This window comes from Lactuca sativa, chromosome 1 (assembly GCF_002870075.4).
Source record: "Lactuca sativa cultivar Salinas chromosome 1, Lsat_Salinas_v11, whole genome shotgun sequence".
Lineage (NCBI taxonomy): Eukaryota > Viridiplantae > Streptophyta > Magnoliopsida > Asterales > Asteraceae > Lactuca > Lactuca sativa.
The window spans coordinates 19301336-19307335 of NC_056623.2; positions in this window are offsets into that span (position 1 = coordinate 19301336).

The following is a 6000-nucleotide window of genomic DNA, read 5'->3' on the forward strand; positions in this document are numbered from 1 at the left end:
GATACATTTCTTCAAGCACTACGCTAAGTCCCAGACCTTATAATCGTTAAATCTTAAGTGAGCAGGAGAATTGTGTATAGATCTATATGGGTTTGACAACCTGCACCTAAGCTGCTAGCTACAGCAGACCGACATGTCTGGGGTGACAATTGTCTTAACATTTCACGACGTCCGAAGAAGCGTCGTGATGGGCAGCATTACAGTCGATAGCTCGATTATAAGGGCTCACTATAACATCAAATAGTAAATTCTAGTGCAAGATACAATATAATTATGGTTATTTACGTATATAGAACATTTATAAGTATTGTTATTTACTTATACATAACATTTATAAGTATTGTTATTTACTTATACACAACATTTATAAGTATGGTTATTTACTACATTTATAAGTATGGTTATATACTTATACACTCGATTTTTGGATAATAAAAATCACATGACAAGTCACACTTTTGTAAGTTTAGATGTTATGGGGACTATTATTTTATCAATACTTTTGGATACATACTACACACATACATTCCTCTTTTACGCTAAAGGCGTACAAATACAAAACTCTTTCAAGACGGAGATACGATTTTCATCTACGGAAAAATATCGGATTTTTATACAACTGAACTCTTATGAACTCACCAACTTTATGTTGACTTTTAAAACGGCATGTAATCTCAGGAAAAAATTAAACTCAGATCAGTGGAGCTACTTTTGAAGACAAGACACCAAATATCATTACAAGAACTACTTTACTTGATAACATGCAAACCTTGTAATGTATTTTGATACTAGGTAACATTTGGTTCATGTAACTGATATAATCATATGGTATGATGGTTGTTTATGTTCTTGTTTTTCGATGTATACAATTATTGTGATACCGTATTCTCGTTCCACCACCGGACGTTTTCGCCATCTGGTCTGGGGTGTGACAGGTGCAAAACCCTTAAAACTAGGGTTTTGGTCTGAACAACGTACACGCAACGTACCTACTTAGTACACCCAACGTACGCGCTCAAGACCCGTCTCCTCAAGCATGCGTACACCATGTGTACACCCCGAGTACGCACGACGTACTAACCAAAATGCCAAACTTTTAAAATTCTAGGGTTAAATATGCACCTTCTCGGATCGAGTGTTACATTGTCCATGTATTATTTCTGTATAAAACTTCCATTTATTGAGTCATAGCCTTAACCCTTTCATGCTTAAGAGAAGCCTCATAATAAGACTGAGGTTCAACATGTTTTATTAAGGTTGGAAACAAAACACTTATTATAAGAAGTTAGATTGGAGTAATTAAGTGTTTTTTCAATGCCATATTCATATTTACCTTCTATAATATAATCACTAAACCTAGATGGTGGACAAGTTTCTCTCCTAGTACGTGTGAGACCAGTAGATTGAGTATAAAGAGATTCATAATCTAACTGACTACTTTCCCCAGTCCTGATAGGAGAACCAGGAGAGTTAGAAGAATCAGCAGAACTAGGACCAGACCTATTAGATAAAGGCACATTAGACCCTTTAAACCCTAACCTAGTATCTGTATCTCCTTCTATAGGACCTGTTTTATTAAGGTTCAAAGGAGAGCTAGAACCATCTAACTGATGATCCAGTCTCTGAATTCTATTAGAAAAACCATCATCAACAAAGTTTTCAGAAAGTAAAGGTTCATCATAGGGAAATGGATCAACCCCACTAGAAACATCACTAGGCTTACTAAAAACAGGACTTTGCATTCTAAACGGAAAACACAAACTCATAGAATTTAACATCCCTGGAAACAAGCACATAATTAGAATCAATACTTAAAACTTTATACCCTTTCTTTTCTAAAGAGTAACCCATAAAAACACACTTTTCAAAACGAGCAGAAAATTTATCATTATTATTTAAGTTAGTAGAAAAACACAAACAACCAAAAACATGAAGATTATCAAAATTAAGATAATTTTTATAAACCAAATCATATGGAGATGATCCTTTCAAGACAGAAGAAGCAACTTTATTAATCAAAAACACTGATGTAAGAATAGCATCACCCCAATATTTTAATGGAACTCCTGATTGAAACATCATAGATTTTGCAACATTAAGAATGTGCCTATGTTTCCTCTCAAGAACTCCATTATGTTGTGGAGTGTAGACACAAGAAGTCTGATGAATAATCCTGTTATTACCATTAAAAGTTTTAAAACGAAAATTTATAAACTTAGTTCCATTATCAGTCTTTATGGTTTTAATAACAACTTGAAATTGATTTTTTAACATGTTAAAAAACGTAACATAATTTTGAAACACTTCTTCTTTAGACTTAAGGAGAAAACGTAGCCCTAGTGAAATCATCCACAATAGTCAAGAAGAACCCGAAACCTCCTACACACTCAATCCGATATGGTCCCCACACGTCTAGATGAATGAGCTCACCAAGAGCCTTAGTAACATGAAGACTATTATGAAAAACATCCTTAGTCTGCTTAGATTTATGACAACCCTCGCAAGGAGGTAAAGAAACATTATTAAAATTATGTTTATTTTTTAGAATATTTAAATCTTGATAAGCAGGATGACCAAGTCTACTATGCCAAGTAAACCAACCTAGAGACACAACAATAATTTTTTGAAATAGAGGATTTATTACCTGAAATATAGGGATGAAGATAATAAAGTCCCCCAGATTGATTACTAGTCTCCACCGTCCCCTTGGACTATGAATCTTGAATATGAAAGTTATGTTCATTAAAAACAACTTCACATTTGTTGTCTTTACACAACTTATGAACAGATAGCACATTAACATTGAAATCAGGAACAACAAATACATGAAACAGAGTAAGAGAATTTGACAATTACATGTTTCCAATTTTATTAATTTGAGCAGATGAAACATTTGGATGACTAACCCTTAGGTTTAATCTAGACACATCAACAAAATCTTACAAATGTGACTCATAACTAATCATATGTTGACTAGCTACAGAGTGAACAACCCACTTATGACAACTAGTATTAAGAAAAGAGTTACATGAAATATCTGCCATATTGGCATTGACAGATGTCTCATCCAACCCTTACTTATTTTCACCAATAAGATTGAGAAACTTAACATATTACTCATTAGTCAAAAAACGACAATCATTACTGTTATCATTAATTCTAGACCCAGGGGATTCAGTCGAAAAAACAAAAGTTAAATTACTAGAGAAACATTTTTTTTATTGTTAGCTTCAGACCTTGGCTTATAGTTCTTTGGATATCCTATTATTTTGAAACATTTGTCTATAAGACCACAATTTTTACATTGTGGTATTTGACCTTTAGATTTAGACCTTTAATGATTAATAAGTTTAGACATAAAATCGGAAGACATGGTTTTAGAACTCAAGTTCAAAGAACTAGAACTATGTCTTTTATTGGATTCTTCACGAGACACTAAAGAGAAAGCAATTTTAACTGAGGGAAGAGGTTCCATTAATAAAATGTGACTTTTAACTTGATTATAAGACTCATCTAACCCACTCAAAAACTACATTAATTTCATAAGATTTGAATGATTCTTAAAACTAATAGCAGCTTCACAAGTACACTCAGTAAGTTTAGTTAATCTATCAAATTCTTTCCAGTAAGAATCAAGTTTGCTAAAATAATCAGACAAGGACTGACTACCCCGTATGAGAGAATTAATCTTTTGATGAACATTGAAAATAACAGAACCATCCATTTTATGATAAGTTTCAGAAAAATCGTTCCATAAATCATGCGCACTTTCAGAGCAGGCATGATTAGCATACAAATTTTCAGAAATAGATCCATGAATCCAAGAACAAGTGATATCATTAGCACATTCCCATTTAGACTCTTTAACAGAATCATTAACAGGTTTAGGAACAGTTCCATCAGTAAAACCAAGTTTGTTACGAGCTTTTAAAGCTCTAACCATAGAACTGCACCATATCCAAAAATTCAAGTCCCTAATAGCTTGAAAATAATGACACTAGTTACAATATTATCAGAGGGATAAACTTATAAGATGATCATCAAAGTTCACAACAGGATTAGGTTTGGATCTTTGTCCACTAGGGGTTTCAGTCATATTAAGAAGTAATTAGTAAAGAAAGAATCACTAAAAAAACACAGACTATCGTGAAAGCCTTAGAGTCCAGATGGTCACCATGGTACATAGGGGCCCAAGACAAGCAATCACAGTGTCAAGAAAAAAACCAATAACAAACAACTAGAAAGTAACTGGCGTACCCAAGCCAGTCAGGATCTCCTAGAATAATAATAAGAAAATAGGGTACAAGAAAACCTCACAGTGAGTCCAGAAGAAACAAATAGCAAATCAGAGAACCGATCACTCTTAGATCCGTTCCCTACTAAGGTTTATCGGTGATGAACTCCGACCCTTAAAGAGTTATTTCATATCAGAAAGATTAATTGACCGGTCCGGTAGAAGAGAACAATCTCCACCGGTCCAAATAAAAGAAACACAAAAACGGTCTTCTAGGTTTGTAAGATATACACAGAAAACTTGCAGTAACCAAGATCAAAGAACATATCGATCAAGAACAAACGATAGCAACAAAGGCGAACAAAAACCCTAGATTTTCACACGAATTGAAGAGGATCTAGTTTTCAACAGGAAACCTAGATTGAAACAGTTTGTGAAGATCTATAAAAATCAAACAAAAATAAAGAACGAACAAAAGCAACCATTACAGTTACCTTGATTATCGAAGAAGACAAAGCGTCTACGAATGAGCATTGACAAGAATAGGAGCCTTACAGCTCTAATACCATGTAAAAACTTGTAAAAACACGATTTCAAAATATCATTGTCTATTATATCACTTGAGGATTAATAGACCGATGGTTTTCACGTACTTACACAGAAAACCTCACTACAACAATCCTATACTATTCTCAAAATGAAACCCTCAACCTAATCTAACACATCCACAAGAACAAATGAAAGCTTGTTACAAACCCTAAAACAAACCCTAATCTATATACATGAACTAAGACAGAAAGAGAGTGAAAGTGAAACTGTTCGAGTGAATAATGACCCACCATCAGTCGTCCAATCCTTATGTACCTGGGTGACACAGGATCTTAAGATCCGCGTGTAAACTCGGATGAACTTGGGATATATATATCTTGCCCCCTCAACATTCCATAAATAAACCTTCAAAACCTTTTAACCACATATACTACAAAATATATCAAAACACTAAAAGATAATAAATGTTAGTTTGTTTATTATGAAAATATTATTTATTTTAACAAGATGTTTGATCGTAATATAACATGTTGTTTTGGATCTGGTTTTCCGTTAGGTTTATATAAAAGTACAACTTTGAATAAGTCTTAAATGCCAACACACTACCATAAGTTGAAAAGGGTGATATATTACATCATAAAGATCCAATACTTTACCATAAGTCACAAAAATTATAAGTTTGAAAAGTATGGCATATTACACACAAACATATTCATCAACATTCTAAAGTTAAGATTGTAGGGTCTACGTAGGTTAGGATGTTGGAACAAAAAAACATTCGTAAAGTACGTCAATTGTCAACGACTATGAATCGTTAGCTACCAATGTCGGTGGAAGTTGTCATCCTACATGCATCAAACCTTACGGTTAAAATTAACACTTCAAATTCCAACATTATACAAAATTGAAGTAGTATATACCTTAAAATCGATTTCATTTAGAGTGTCTCGAAGTTTTTGGACGAAAAAATATGGGTTTCCCACAAAAACGATGTTGCATGACTTAGATGACCATACAAGAACATCTTAAGAATATAGAAGCCTTTAAAAATATGAATAAAAACGAACGTATTACAAATGCAACACATGGTTTTCATATCGTTAACGTTTTGTCTTAAATTGTGATGTTACCGTGAAACTAATACTAACCAGTAATAAAGACTAAAAGTGGACAATTATTTTTAACTACAAAATAAAAATAAAAGACTGAAATTGGAA